The 16,510-nt window shown below is 40.6% G+C and overlaps 1 protein-coding gene across 11 annotated transcripts in view; it reads left to right on the forward strand.

Annotated features, from left to right (window-relative positions):
- The window catches only part of LOC110952175 (disks large-associated protein 2), a 147,801-nt gene that overhangs the window by 7,008 nt on the left and 124,283 nt on the right, over positions 1-16,510 (forward strand). The gene's annotated exons all lie outside the window — the stretch shown is intronic.

Raw genomic sequence — 16,510 nt, forward strand, 5'->3', positions numbered from 1 at the left:
GATTAGGTAATTGCTATACCTTGCTGTGGATGGAATTCAGAAGAAGCTCTCTAAGACAATTACATTTGTCTTTAGTTTTTTGGGGAAAGATCCTCCTTCCCCCAACAATCGCAGCGATCTGCGCTGGTGTGTGTGCTGATGTATGTGAGTCTAACAGAATCCATTAGGGTGGGAGGGATTGCTCTTCAACCAGGCTTCTCGATGGGCAACAAGGGGATTTTTATCTTGACAGTGTGGCCAAACAGCTCTCCTTCAATCTTCTTATGACCACAAATGTCAAAAGAATTTTTGGCTTCAAAATAACAGACAGACTATCTTCTTCAATACCCATAGCTAATCATTATGTAATCATTTTTAAGGATTCAGTTTGGCTATTAATAGGGAAAAATCCCTTTGTAATTTTCTGCATGTCTTCGTGCCTAGGTTGTCATAGAGGAAATTCAAGATGATGAGTGGAGAAAATGGGGGAATGAGGATAGCAGCGTGGGGGTGGATGGGGAAAGGAGGGGATGGGGGTCTGCAGGAGAACTTACTCCATCACTCTGTGATTTTGGAAACCTGCTGTCCAACAGCTGAACGGTGCAGTCCTTCTGGCGAATCCTTCAATCAAATGCTGGGACTGACTCTGCAAAGCTTGAACCCCTAAGTGACCTAATGATGGTTCATCACCTTCACCTTCCAAACATACGAGCTTCTTAATGTCATCATAAGAGATACATACTAGCTAGTGGTATAGCCCTATCCAAATCCTGCATTCTGCTGTTTGACAGGGCTACAGGACTCTTCTGTGTGTGTGACTTGAAACCTTTGACAGTGTCTTGCGCTTTGTTGAGCTCCTCAACATTTGCCCAGAAAAGCACAAATGTGTTGGGTTTGACCTAAAAAAAAAAAAAAAAAAACGGAAGAAAACCCCATAAATCTGTTTTGCTTAAAAACGTATGCCCATTCACGCTCATTCATGTTTGCATACAGATAGCATGCCAAGCTCTATAAATATACAGTGATATGCGGCAGGGGAATGAGAGATACGCTTTGTCACTGGAAGCATTAATCCTTGTCTGTTGTCATATGCAGTCGCACACACACACACACACGCACACACACACACACACACACACACACACACACACACACACACACACACACACACACACCCATGCACGCACACAAACTGTATACTACATTTGCCCTTGCAACAAGCTCCCGTCCCTTACATACTGTACACAGGGCTGAAACCCTCACCTACATGTGTACACACAGGAACACTCAGACAGCTGTGTGGACTGAATCAGGCTGCATTCCTGTGTAGCAAGGTGTCTGGCTGACGTGGTCGTTTGTCATGCATGTCATTGGGATGCAGCGGAGGATCTCACAGGAGCAGAGTCTCAGTTCCTCTCAGCTCCCAGGCGCTTTTTTCTGCTTTGATTTCCTAGCAGATACACTTGCATCCTGAAATTTAGCTGGAGTCGGAGTGCAAAGCTCCACTAGCAGCCACTAGAGCCTGCAATGTGCATTACATCAAAGAGTATGTACAGCAAGTGTTGAGCAGGATGGACAACACGCTGACAGGAGGACTTGCTACATACTGCTGTGCTTGTGCAATAAGTTTGTATGTGGAATCGTCAGCTGGTTAGCTTAGCTTAGTATAAAGACTAGAACCAAAGTGTAAAAATGAAAATTTACCATTTTATATAGGGTTATATGGCGGACTGTTTCTTAGCCTGGAGCAGTAACTACTGTGATGGTTGCCTGGCAACTGGTCCCCGCAAAGAAATAGAATGCAGTCAATTGTCAAGTTAACATTTCAGTGCACTTTGGAAGGCCTTGTAGGTGGATTGTTGCTACCTTTGGACTGGGTCAGGCTAGCTGTTACCCTATTTTCACTGTTTTTGCTTATCTATGTTGGCTTCTGTCTGCAGTTTCATGTATACCATACAGATGTGACTGCTTTATGGATCTTCTCATCAGACTATCAGGAAGAACTTAAAAAAGCGTAGTTCCTCAAATTCTAGTTCTATTCCTTTATATCAGTTTAATCCATCAAGACCATGAATGGACCCACCAGTTTTCTACTCATGCTGATGTTATGGCAGGGATGTCAAACTCATTCCACAAAGGGCCGGTGTGGCTGCAGGTTTTTGTTCCAACTAAGCAGCATCACACCAGACGTGACTCATTTAATCAACTGATCTCAGTCTCCAGACATGTGATTGGTCAAACTGTGTGCTGTAGATATGTTGGAACTAAATGCTGTAGCCTAAAGCACACAGCCTGACCAATCACCTGTCTGGAGACTGAGATTGGTTGATTAAATGAGTCAGGTCTGGTGTGCTGCTGCTTAGTTGGAACAAAAACCTGCAGCAACACTGGATCATGTGATATCCTGTCTGCAAAATTGATAGAACAGGAGAGTTTAAGTGGTCAGAACACTGACATTAATCCCGTGTGGGTAAATTAAAGCTTTTAAGGAGGAAATTTTCAGCCAGCTCATAGCGTCTTGTAGAATTTTGAGAATGCTGGTAAATTGCTATACTGGCAATTGCTGTTAAAATGGTGGTAGCTTGACCAAAATAATTTGGAATTCTTCTGAAGACCATTAATGTCCGCAACTTATTTGGCATCAGTGTTTGTGGAACTCTGGAATGAACAGCCAGACTGAGAGACTGATGAACTATCATACGACATATTTAATGCTTAAATAGCGTTATTGACACTTGATAGTAGTTTAGATTCACAGCTGTGAAATGTAGTCCTGTAGATTTTTTTTATTCCTTACTCTTGATTTAAGAATTTTCCGCCATTCCTTGCAGATCACTTTAAGTTCCTGAGGTAATTAAGCCTGTCTTGGAGGCTGAATATATTTAAGATTCACCGACACATTTTCAACGGTGATCAGGTCAGGGGACTATGAGCACTATTCTAAAAGCTTCAGCTTGCATTTCAGGAAGTAGTTTATGGTGGATTTTGAGGTATTTGTCACTATTCAATTCAATTTCAATTTTATTTATGTAGCACAGATTCACAACATTTGCCATCTCAAAACGTTTAGCATAGTAAGGTGCAGACCTTATGAACTGCAAAAACACAACAATCCAAAGTTGTCTTTGGATTCCCTATGAGCAACGGTGGGAAGGAACGAAAAAACCCTGGGATAGGTAGGGGAAAAAAAGAACTCAGACAGGACCAGGCTCAGGGAAGACTGTGTTCTGCCTCCACCAGTTGAGGGAGAGTGGGAGTGAGGGAGGTGGGGATAGCAGGAGTTGTTGGGGTGGGAATGGCAGGATAGCAGGTGATGAGGCCAGCGGCTGCAGATCAGAGACATGTAGCTTCACATCCAGAGACATCCATGGAGAGAACAAACACAGGACCTCATAGGAAACACAGAGTTAGTGACATGAAATGGTAATATATAACAGTATAGAGAGAGGAGAGGAGAGGAGCCCAGTGCACCATGGGAATCCCCCAGCAGTGTAAACCTATACTAGCATAACTAAGGGACAGCCATAAATATAAGCTTTATCAAATAGGAAAGTTTTAAGCCTAATCTTAAAAGTAGAGAGGGTGTCTGCCTCTATGTGCTTGATGAAAGTCTGGCACTGAAATGTTGCACTGATAAATGCAGCTGTGCAAGTTAGACAGTGTGCAAGAGCCTGATTGAAACTTTTGGATGCGCTTATCCTTCTCCCACACACCTGCCTCATGAAATAGATGTGAGAAGATATCTTTAGGATTTCAAGGTATGTATTCATCTGCTGTAGAAGCCCGTCTCTCTTGAGTTTCAGTTGTCATAAAACCTGTTGTTCCCAATATCTGTGCAGTGTTTCCTGTGCCAGTGCGACTACACAACCCCAAAGAAGAATATTTTGACCCTTATCCTTAGCAGATGGCAAGATGATCTTTTCATCAAATGCTGTTCATTTTTCCTAGACATACCTTTGGTGTCAACTAAAGCATTCAGTTTTAAGTGCATGTGTCTGCTTGTTTCTAAAATGGCTCAACCCATTTAAATGTTGCTTTGTAGACATCATACGTGACTGTTGATCAGGTCGCAGGTAATGTTTCCTTCTGATGAATGCTGTTTGTGCATCTGTGCTGCATAATAGAAAACCAAGCCACCACTCCTACTGAGCTAAACCTTTAGATAGCTCCTTTGCAGTCGTAAGGAAGTTTTAATTTGCCTTTCTGCGTGGCAGATGTGCAGTTTAATCTGAAAGTATTCTTGCTCTTCAGGATCGTGTCTTGAATTCCACAGTTTTAGTTAGCTGCCCCTTCATCATGATGTTAAAATTTCAGATCCTCAGTCAGCTGTTTAGAGGATCCCGAGTTGAGTGAGTCCTGTTGAATGTTATCACAAGGCGTGAAGAGTCAGAAAACTCAAAAACTCCAGATTGTTACTGACAAACAAAGCCATAAAGAGCTACTGAGTTACTGAAGGTAATGAGACTTTACTAGTAGAGTGGTTCCTAAACTTTTGCCTGTGCAACAATTAGAGTTTAATTTTTTCTTTATTTTCATGCACTAAAAAGCAGTGCATCAACATTTGAAGAAGCTCTCTTTGGAGCCGCTGAGGTACAGTTGCAAACAAAACTACCATATTATCATACTTATTTTACTTTACATTCAAGACCATAGATATCATTTCAGTAGAAAGTTCTCAACTCATCAATTTTTTTATGATGGAATGATTATAGCACATGTGTCTTTGTCACAAAAAAATCATGCATTTTGGTTCTTCCATAATTTAATTATAGCTCATGTGGAAATATGGCAAAATCTTCTGGGTCAAAAGTATACAGTATTGTCAGTTGTCAGTATTGGTGATTTAGAAAGTTGTAATCAAATTTTCTTAGTGTCATGGCCTTTACCTTGTGACTACAGCTGCTAACTTTTACTGAGCCAATTTAAAGTCTGAGGAGCTCCATAACGGTCTGAAAAAGCATATCAGTGACTTGAACAAGTCATAAAAGTCACTTGGAGCCATTTCAAAGATGCCTCAGTTGCCTCAGTAGTCTGTGCAAACAGTTGTTTGGAAGTAAAAAAGTGCATGACGCAGTTGTGTCACTGCCATGATAAGGAAGAAAAGACAAGCTATCACTTGCTGCTGATAGTTTTTCAGGATGGTCAAGAGCCAATCAAGAATCACCAAAAAAAGCAGGTCTGCAATGATTTAGAAGCTGTTGGAACACGTGTCATTGTCCACAGCGTGTTTTGCATCACCATGAACTGAGAGGTTGCCTCCGTAGACCTCTGCAGAGAAATTTCCCCAAAAATCTCAACTGAAGTTTGCTGCTGAACATATGGGCAAAGAAAAGACCGTTTGGAGGAAAGTTCTGGTATAAGATAGAAAAAAGGAGCTATTTAGCCACAATTACAGGAAATATGTTTGGAGGGGAGAAGATGAGGTGTTTACTCCAAGAACACCAAACCTACTGTCAAACACGGTGGTGGTAGTATTATGCTCTGGGTCTGTTTTGCTGGCGGTGAAACTGGTGCTTTACACAAAGTAAATGGAATAATTAATAATAAATCTTTAGGAAAACCTAAAGTCATCAGGCAGAAGGTTGGGTCTTGGATGCGGGTGGATTTTCCAACAAGACAGTGACCCCAAAACACACATTAGAATGATAAAGAAATGGCTATAATAGGCTAGAATTAAGGTTTTAGACTGGCTTTCCCAAAGTCCTGACTTAAACCCCACCAAAAACCTGTGGACTGTGCTGAAGAAACAAAAAAAAGTGGTTGAAATGCACCATTTCTGTTAAAAGGAGTGGCCAAAAATACAGCCAGAAGCTTGCTAGAGCATTGTGGAGGGCTTACAAAATACAAATAATTGAAGTGAAATTAGCCGAGGAACATTTAATTAAGTAATATATATTTTTTTGTATTTTAGATCCAGGATGTTTGGTCATATTTCCAAAAGACTTCTATAAAATTTGTGAAAAAGAATAGAACAGAATATTTTTATTGTCAGTGTGATTTGTAACAAGGTGCTACAGTCATTCCATCAAAGAAAATTGAGAGTTTAGTCAGGCTAGACCCGAATTCAGGCCAGCCCTAGAGTTTAGGAACATTTGGAAAGTCCCTACTTCCATGATATGCATGGTCTTGATGTTATTTAACTGTATGTAAACTTTTGTTAAGGACCGATTCAAAATCAACAAACTATGTAATTTGGCTTGGTGTACACATATTGCATACAGCTGTAGTTCTTATAATGACTGATTTGTTCATGTACCTTCCTTGTTTCAGTCAGTGTGTGCTTTATTTCAGGCTTAAGCTGCAGTACATCTAGTTGTTGATGGCATCATTTCTCTTTGTTTTTTTGCAGAGGTTTGGAGGTCAGGAAGGAAAGATTAACCAGCCATTAACTGACAAGCAGATTCATTGCTAGGTGCAGAGCAGGACAGCAACAAAATACCAGTAAATTCTGTTAAATTCAAAGTGACAAGCTACACACATTCTGTCTTAATTTAGCTTTTATGTTGTCTTATCTATGGTGCTGACCACTCATTGCTATGGTGTGTCTGTATTGTGTGATCAAGACATACCATGAAAATCAAACTAGGACAGCTAGGGCGGTTTCCTCTTTCATTTTATATTGCACAAAGCTTGATGTTCTCTTGTTTGTTCATTGTGGTGATTACTGTGCATGGTAACCACAGAAGCTTGCATTAACTCCATCCATCCATTTGCCATAATCACTTCATTCTTTTGCAGCATCATGGGGTAATTTCAAAATGCAAACGTAAAACATTTCAAATTTAGCATGTTAGTAGTCTAATCTGTCCTCTGAGGTGCACAAAACTGCATTTCCCTTCAGGTTTTAGTTATTTAACAATGGGAATAAATCCTTTATTCTGTTTTCTGCAGCAGTAAGAGCTGAGGGTGTTGATTACAACAATCTCAAGGAATGACACTTCCTTGGGATCCCGCAATTAATGTACCTCGTCATGAGTCAGAATCAGGTTTCTTTTAGCAGCTTACCTATTTGGAACTCAGACTGTTACAACTCCACATCCTTCATCTGTCTTGTCACCATCTTGCACGTGTTAGTGACTCACTGACTTGCAGATCACATCAAAAGAGAACACTGTAGACCATTGTAATCAGATTGTAGACAAACATCTCTTTAACTGTTTTAGCAGTGAATAATCCTTGAATATATCAATGAAAAATGACAACAGAAAATACTTGTAGTTAAAAACACTGAGATGTATGTATTCATCTCCCTACTGGTAGACATGGTGTCTCTTGATGCTGTACATGCCATGCACATTTCTGTGACAAATGCAAATATGAGACAACAGTTTAGTGCATGATATCCCCCAGTGTTTGAAGATAACTTTTGCATTACATGTATTTTCTTTCACTGTGAATTTCTATTTCGTTATCACCTTTAGTAGGAAATCAGTGAAAGATCATATACTTAATTCATAACTAATCATCAATATAAAAATGTTGGTGTATTGCATAAAATTTCATCATCTCTTGCTTCATCCAACCCGTGGTTCAAAGCCTAAGACTATTCTATTTACAACAAAGATGTCTTGCTTCAAAAGTGACTTAAACAATGGCCTTACTTTTTCAATATGCTTGATCTGTGGCATTCTCTTCTATAATGTGTCTTTATTCATTTACTGCTGCAGTGACCCCAGGACCCCCACAGGGATCATTAATGTTTAATCTCTTTTATCCTAATGATTCCTGGGCACCTGATGTTCGGTCCTGTGGTTAAGTGAAGGGAAGCTGGACAAAAATAACCAGAGTCCTGGTTCCCAGCTTTAATCCCTTCAAGTGGTGCTTGGTACAATACCATGTTAGGTAGTGAGTGAGGCTGTGTGGGTGTATGAGTGAGTGGAAGAGTGAATATAAAGAGCATTCAGAGGAGTGAGCTGGATATTGGCAGCAAAGAGCAAGATTGATACAATTTATTGTTTTGCGCTGAGAACATGTGGAAACATGCACTTGCTTGGCCAGTTTTTGACATAGGTTAATAAATGTGAATAGTGGAAGTTTCAGCTGTGAAAATCAAACATGTTGACCAGGTAATGGGCCCCAGTGTTGATATAACAGTGAGAGGTCTCAGCATGAATGCTTAGTACCACCCTGTATGTAAAATGGAATTCTATAGTTTTACCAGCAGCTTTGTAGGCCAGACCTTAAGTTTCTGTCTGCAGTTTTAATTTTATGACAAATGCATGCCATTATATCAGTTTTAAAAAATCTCAGGGAAGGCCTCCTGTGGCATCTTGCAACACCTGACCTACAGTGAGAGCCACTTTGACCCACTGGCAAGCTTTCAGATTAGTAGGATTCTGAGGCAGGAACAGCAAATTTTTAGCAATTATTTGTGCTTTTTTGAATTGACTCCCCTGTGTTTTGATGTTTTTATCAACATCATCATTGCTTTTGATTCTGTCTCCAAAATGATTTCCCCATTCCATGTCAAATGTCAGTTAATATTTTAGTACAATGCTGGATGTGAGCTGTCTGTGGAAAATCAATGATAAGCAACAATGACACAGCATTAGACTGAGTGAAAATCATACCTTATGCAGCGATCAGCCTGAGTAGACAATGTCTTGGTGAAGTATTGCACTTTGAGCATGAATAAAAGCCCTCATCCAGGTGAGGATGTGATTGTGTTTTTTAGGGGGGTGTAAAAGCAGTTGCAATTATTAATGGAATCACCTGGTGCAGTTTGGCTTCCCTAATGAGGACTGGATTCATCTTCAGTCTCTGACACTACATTGAGCAGGATATGCTGCTCTCCAGCCTGTTTCCATGGAGATACTGAGGAGCTGTAGCATCCCCACCCCCACCCCCCCCACCCCCCCCACCCTTCTGCTGTACATTCCTCCAAACAGTGCTGCTTCATAAGAGGGATCTGGGCCAGAGTGTGCATGTTTGTGTGCTTGTGTGTGTGTGGGATTTAGCAGTATGTTAACAGGCACACAGACACGTATGGTGCCATTGACGGATATGCTTATGCTATTGTGGTAGTATTAAGTGTGTGTGCATGTCGATACCTCCAGCAGTGTGATTGTGTAGTGTGTTAGTGCCCCTCAGTGTGTTGCACTCTGTCTCCTGGTGTGTCATGGTAGTAGTAGCTGCTAATCTTGAAGCCCTGCTGTAGCTCATGTGTGAGTCTGTATGTGTTTGTGTATGTCATAGTGAGTTATGGAGGCTAAATTGTCAGACTTTAGTGTGTGTGTGCTGTGAAAGCTACTGTCAGGTGTGTGAGTGTGTGCATGAGATACTGCTGTGAGTCAGAATGACAGAAAAAAACGATGAATAGTGAGACCAGGAGAGAGAGAGAGTGAGCGGTTAGGAAGAGAGAGGAGCAGAAATAGAAGGTGAAAAGACGTGATGATCCAATGAATGCAAAAAAAAAACAAAAAAGCTTGACTGTGGTAACTAATAATTAATCTTATTTAAAAATACTACGTATGCTTACTGTAAATGTATCCCAACAGGGCTGTTAGGCCAGAAACAGACCCCTGTGGTTGTTGCTTACAAGGTGACAAAGGTGACAAGTGATTCCAGACCAGACAAAGAGGCCACCACAGGGATGGAGTGTGTCGAAAATAGCTGTGAAAAGGATCTTTCTGTCTTTGCACAGTGATGCAGTGCAGACCTGAGCAGAGAGTTCAAAGAGAGGCCTAGGCAATCCCTGTAGCAACAGGATTTCTAATCCTGAAGCTCTGCCCTATCAATATGCAGTCTGTGTCTCTTTGAAGGGTAGATCCGCTCTTTGATTCTTTGACCATATAGGGTAGATTTTTTGGGGTGTTATCAATAGGTTTGGTTGGAAGAACATGTTCATAATTAAGCTAGGTCCTGTGTAAGCTAATTTTTTTAAAGCCACTTTAAAGCTCCATCAACTGCATTTTTGACCACTTGGGGGCAGCAGAACAAGCTGATGATTTATTTCGCATTTGTCATTATCATTAGATATATGAAATACCAATGCCTATTTCCTAGAGCCCTAACACCAGTCTTATCATCCCAGTAAAGGACTGTTAGTGCACATTACTCTCAAACATATGGGCCAGTAGGAACCTCCTCCACCTTCTGGTAGCTCAGTAGGCTGTTGCCATGAACCTCACAAACTCTGGTGACCTCTTGCAGTTGTTTGAATGATGCTTGTGAAGTTTCTGGTGAGGTGAAAGAAAAGAAATAACACTATAAACATGGTCAGAGATGTCTCTTGGGTGGGCAGATTTACAAGTCAGTATTTACTCTTTTAGTTGTTGAGTTAGTTTTGAAATTTTTGGCTCTTTAGCTACTAAATACTTCACTATAATCACTATTACTTATTTTGTCTGCCTGCCATTTGGTGATGACCAGCTTAAGTACAATGGATTTTTAGGGCTTTTTTTTTGGCTTTTTAAAAAGATTTTTCATGCTTTTGCAGCATGGTTGGATGGGAAGGGGAAGTGTATGGAGGAGAAATGGAGCACCAATATGCAGTAAACCCATACCATAGACATACACTACCGTTTAAAAGAAGTTTGGCATCACTTAGAAATTTAGAAATGTTCTTATTTTTGAAAGAAAATCATTTTAAAAAAAAAATGAAGACAACGTTAAATGAATCAGAAGTACAGCCTAGACATTGTATTGCGGTAAATGACTATTCTAGCTGGAAATGGCTGATTTTTAATGGAATATCTACATAGGGGTACAGAGGAGCATTTCCAGCATCCATCACTCTTGTGTTCTAATGCTACATTGTGTTAGCTAATGGTGTTGAAAGAGTAATTGATGATTAGAAAACCCTTGTGCAATTATGTTAGCACATGAATAAAGGTGTGTTTTCATGGAAGACATGAAATTGTCTGGGTGACTGCAAACTTTTGAACGGTAGTGTAGATTTCTAACCCCGCTACATGGGGCCTCAACCAAGCTGACTATTAAAGTTGAATTAATAATCTCTAGTGTTTTTATAATTCTCACCATGGCCCTATCTGCAAAACACAAACCTATTGAAAAGCACACACTGCGTTAAAACAGAAAATGTACGGATGAAGCAAATATGTGCTCAGTTTGATTTTTGAACATTTATACAGTATAGAATGAGAATGTACTTGATCGACCCATGAAGTTTTAATCGATATGCCATCATGCGCGAAATTGATTTGTGTGTGTATGTTCTAGTGGGCAGCAAAGTGAACATCTCCATGCATCTCTGCTGATGGGATATGCTGTGTGCAGGGTTTACCTGGAGAGAAGCCTGACGATAGAATTCACGTCAGTCTGTTGCACTCTGGGGAGATCTTACGGGATCAGTACGAGTCAGAGCAGGAGAAAAGCTATGTGTGTGTGTGTGAGTGTGTGCGCGTCTGTGTGTGTGTGTGTGTAGGTTAGCATTACCACGTGAGCTCGATTCTTTGCCGGTACCATCGCACCTGCTGTATATTAATGGCCGGAGTGTTTTGACTCATGCAGTGCCTGCCAGGTGGTACTTGTCCACACAGGGAATTCAGAGTGCTAACACTAATGTGTTAAACCAGCAACCAGTCAGGGCAAGGAGTAAACCTCAGTGCTATGGACTGGATAAAACAGGGGGGTGGGGGTGGGGGTGGGGGGTGGCATGATGTACCGCTGTGCTGGTTTACTGAGCTAAAAGCTCACCTGCTCCCTTGCCATGGTCAGTTTTTGCATCATGTACGTGAGTGCAGCTATCATGCCTTGTTCAGAGAGGCACTTTGAAGGTGTTCAAATGCAGGTTTGATTTGACATTTGCCTTTGTCCAAATAACTGTATTTTTCTGTGGAAACTGTATTTCCTCTTTTGTACAGTAGAGCTCCATATTCAGAGAGTTTCTGCCTTTCATTGACAATACGAATAATTCAGCGTTCTTTGTTCTTGCCTTGCACACATGCCCTGTTTTCAACTTATTTTTTAATTTGATTTCAAGCAAAAACTATTCTCTTAAATTTTAAACTGGCAATTCTATAAACAGCCTTTAATCGGAAGACTCTGCCTACTTGGAAACAACCTATGTAAGAGGTTTTTACTAGACTCTCTCAAGCTGCTGGCATGCAGCACCCTCAGCCTGGCCTGAACAGCAGACCCTTGGATCATCAGCGCAACTTCAACATAAAAGTGGAATATTAATAACCCTGAATGCTTCTCTTAATAGAACACCATCAAGCCTCTTACACATGGTCTGCAATTCACTGTACTTTTGAGTCCATTTCAGCAGTTTGGTTAATTTTTGAGTCGTTATTGTTAAGATTTAAATTCTTCAAAGAGAAAATAATTTGAATATATTCAGGACTGGGACTGCTTTTTAACAAATACAATTCTGCATCAGAGAACAGCACTTTTCTATATGTGTGCTGGCACATGAATGAAATACAGTCATTCAGTCTCAGGCAGTTCAACAGCCTCAACATTTTAAGCATATTAATGGCGTGGGATTTAACAGATCTTGTTCATCTCCACAGAAACACAAAAGGTTTAAAGAGCGTGGACAGTACTCTGATGTGTTATGGCACACAGACGTGAGAGCTCTGACAACAAATTGTGACGCAGCACTGTTGGTGACAGATTAATTCAAAATTAATTATGGAAAATTCTGGAACTTGTCTTGGTGTCCTCACATCAGCCTACACAGGGAGTGTCAGTGTTGACATACACCTTTCAAATGTTTGGATCAGAACACTCAAAAGGCTTTATTCAAATCCTAACCAAGAAATATATGAGGTAAAAGCTACCACCAGAGGGCAACTCTACCACTTTCCTTAAGAAATCTAGATAAATTTCTTATATAATCCTTAGGAGTATAGATTTGGTCACAGAGAGTATTTCTCTGTCTACAGGGATTTTAGATTGACCACATTAGAGAGCAGGCATGTGTGTGCTGTGTGCCATACTGTGTGCTCAGAAGAGGGATAAACAAGCAGAAGCACACACCTCCTCTCCAAACCATTATTTTGTCAGCCCAATAAAAGGCAAAATCAAGGTTGTCTTGCATCAACTTGCTTCAAGTGTTTTGTTGCAAAATACCAATATCCCATCATCCCATGCAGGATTGTATATGAAACATGTCAAATCAGGGGGCTGCACAGTGATTATTCATTATTACTTCATATTTAATTATTCCATTTACTTTGTGTAAAGCACCAGTTTCACTTGCAGCAAAGCAGCCCTAGAGCATAATACTACCACCACTATGCTTGACAATAGGTTAGGTGTTCTTGGGGTAAACACCTCATCTTCTCTTCTCCAAACACATTTCTGTAATTGTGACCAAATACCTCCATTTTTGTTTCATTTCATCACAGAACCTTCCTCCAAAATGTCTTTTCTTTGCCCTTATGATCGTCAGCAAACTTCAGTTGAGCTTTTAGGTGCAATTTCTGTAGGAAGATCTTCCTTCTAGCATGGCAGCCTCTTGGTGGTTTAAAACACACCTGGCAGTCTAGCAGCCAGTATTCTAGCCACTTCTAATTCGTTGAAGACCTGCTTTTTTGGTGATTCTTGATTGACTCGATTGACTCTTGACCATCTTGAAAACTATCAGCAGCAAGTTATAGCTTGTCTTTTCCTCCTTATCATAGCACCTGTGCATACGTGGGTTTTCTCCGGATACTCTGACTTCCTCCAGCAGTTCAAAAATACGCTGAAGTCAATCGGTCATTCTAAATTGCCCGTAGGTGTAAATGTGAGCATGATTGTTTGTCTCTATATGTAGCCCTGTATTAGACTGGTGACCTGTCCAGGGTGTCCCCTGCCTTCACCCTAATTCAGCTGGGACAGACTCCAGCACCTCCGTGACCCTAGTGAGGATTACGCGGTGTATAGATAATGGATGGATGGATGTCAAATCAGGAACTGTACCATTTGGTCAGGCAGTTTGAAAGCATCCTAAACCTAAAACTACTACATTTGATAGAAAAGTAGGCCACAAACAAAGGAGAGTGCTACCACACACAAATTTGACAGGCTGGTTGATACCAGTGTTGCCCTTATGAGACTGGTCCAAATTACATTACATTTCTAGTGTCATTGATCGACAAATGTGTTCTGCAAATGTGGGATGGAGAACTAAAAGGTTTTGTCAAAAGAACTCTGTTGTCAAATTGGTACTTGGTAACAGCAGATGCCCAACCTGCTCTGACTCCTAGATCATGAAAAACTGCGGTGTTGCCAAACCCACTGCTGTCCGACATGCGCTCTTTGGCAACAGTGTCACTCATGGCCACCTTCAACAGACATATCAGAGTTTTTTATGCTTAAGATGGCCTCATCAGCAGGTTGAAGGAGTGGATCCAGGATAAGTGACAGGGCTTTCACCCAGAAAACTGAAATTTATATCTTGTATCGGACTACTATTTTTTCACTTTTTGACTTAATGAGTTTTGAACAAATGTTTTTCCCTCTTTTGCAAAAATTCTTCATAAAAAATGATTTTCCATTTAATTTGTAAAGATTTTTTATGTTACACTTTCAAAATTCTATAATGTTCAAAGGTGGTGCTACAGAAACATCAGAATTTTAATATCCTCCCTACCTTTGTTCTTTAGATATTATCAAAAGAAGGCCCTCATTAGTCAGTCAACATGACCTCTGGACGGTTGTTCAGCCTTACTGAAGGTTTGCACTCTCTATGTGCTTTCTAATTGTGAACAACTCTCCTGACCTATAGACATCTTCCAGTGTACTGAATCAGATACTGTTTTGTCGTCTACATTTCTGGCTCGTGTTTATGGTGGTATTTATTTGTAACAGAGAAATGAAAATGCATTTTCAGGAGATCATAATACAATCTGGATCTGTCATATGAGCTGCTGTTGAAAACAAAGCCAGCAGTCCTGTGGAATTACACTGTATGCTTTTGCTGAAAATCACATTACCAATTAGTTTGCGTCTTGTACTTGCTAAAAAAAAAATGTTTGGTTGAATGTATTGATCGCCTGAAGGGTTTCTGATTTGATTTTAGTTTTATTATATCTGCCTCTGGACCTGTTATCCATTCAAGCCGTTATCCCTGCAGGATAACGTTTTTTGTCACATTTTGGACGACAGGCACTCTGAAACCAGGACAAAAACTTGCTATTGTGACTGCAGATGGGCATAATAAGAAATATTGCAGTGTGAAATACCAAGTTTGTGCTTGTGTAATTTCCCACAGCAGTGACTTTATTAAAATATTCTGCTACTGCAGTGTGCTCTTGGTGTCTCAAGAAGATACAGCTTCAGTTGAATGTCAGACTGCGATGACATATCACATTAAAGCGTGAGAGCCACACAGACACTGGTGTGCCACAAAACACAGCCAAAGGAAACATGTCAGGAGGACGTCAAAATGGATGCAATCAAAGAACAAAGTGAAGGAAAATACAAGTAGTCAAGGCACTTAGCACTTTTGACTAAATGTAAAGAGAGATGTGAAGAATTATTACTAAAATGTAGATTCTCATGGAAATGATGATTTTACGATTCTAAATTGCCTGTAGGTGTGAATGTGAGTGTGATTGTGTGTCTGTATATGTAGCCCTGTGACAGACTGGCGACCTGTCCAGGGTGTCCCCTGCCTTCGCCCGAGTCAGCTGGGATAGGCTCCAGCACCCCCTGCGACCCCAGTGAGGATAAAGCGGTGTATAGAGAATGGATGGATGGATGATGATTTTACAGCTTAAATCATCAGACAGATAAAAAGACAGAAAATACAGGAATTACACTGAATCTTATAGATTTTTGCCTATTTAAATTTTTTGATGTGGGATTTTAAATGGGGGATGTAGAGTGGCTCAGTGTTTAGCACCATCGCCTAGCATTTTGCATGCAAGATCCCCGGTTTGCATCCTGGGGCTGGGATCTTTCTACGTCATTCTCCCTGTGCATGTGTGGGTTTTCTCCAGGGACTCCAGCTTCCTCCCACAGTCCAAAAATATGCTGAAGTTAATTGGTGATTCTTAATTTTTCCGTAGGTGTGAATGTGATTGTTTGTCTCTGTGTTGCCCTGTGACAGGGTCCTGTCCAGGGTGTCCCCTGCCATCACCCTAAGTCAGCTGGGATAGACTCCAGCCCCCTCAACAACCCTAATGAGGATTAAGTGGTGTACGGATAATAGATGGATGGATGTACTATTGACTAACTTACTTTTCCTCCGATTTTTCTGTTCACACTGAAGTTGAGGTGAATGACTTAGAGCTTTTCTGAAGCATGTTTTTTTCCCTAATGATTATCTGTGCAATCAGTGTCTGTGGTGCACAAATAGAATTGCACTGCCACAGCTCCATGTGCACTTCAGCAGCAACCATATATACAGTATGCATAAAGGGCAGAAACCCACAGGAGGACTGATGGACTACAGACAACATGACAAAGATTACATGAAGAAGCAACAGGTGGCCGAAGAAGACATCTTGCACACATGATCAGACACTTATTTTTGGATAATGATTAAGTCGTGAGTAAGTACTTCTAATAGTCATTTGGTGGCCTGACTAACTGTATTAGTTAGTAGCTTGCTTGATGTATTAAATTTATTATT

The sequence above is a fragment of the Acanthochromis polyacanthus genome, chromosome 16 (genome assembly GCF_021347895.1).
Source record: "Acanthochromis polyacanthus isolate Apoly-LR-REF ecotype Palm Island chromosome 16, KAUST_Apoly_ChrSc, whole genome shotgun sequence".
NCBI lineage: Eukaryota > Metazoa > Chordata > Actinopteri > Pomacentridae > Acanthochromis > Acanthochromis polyacanthus.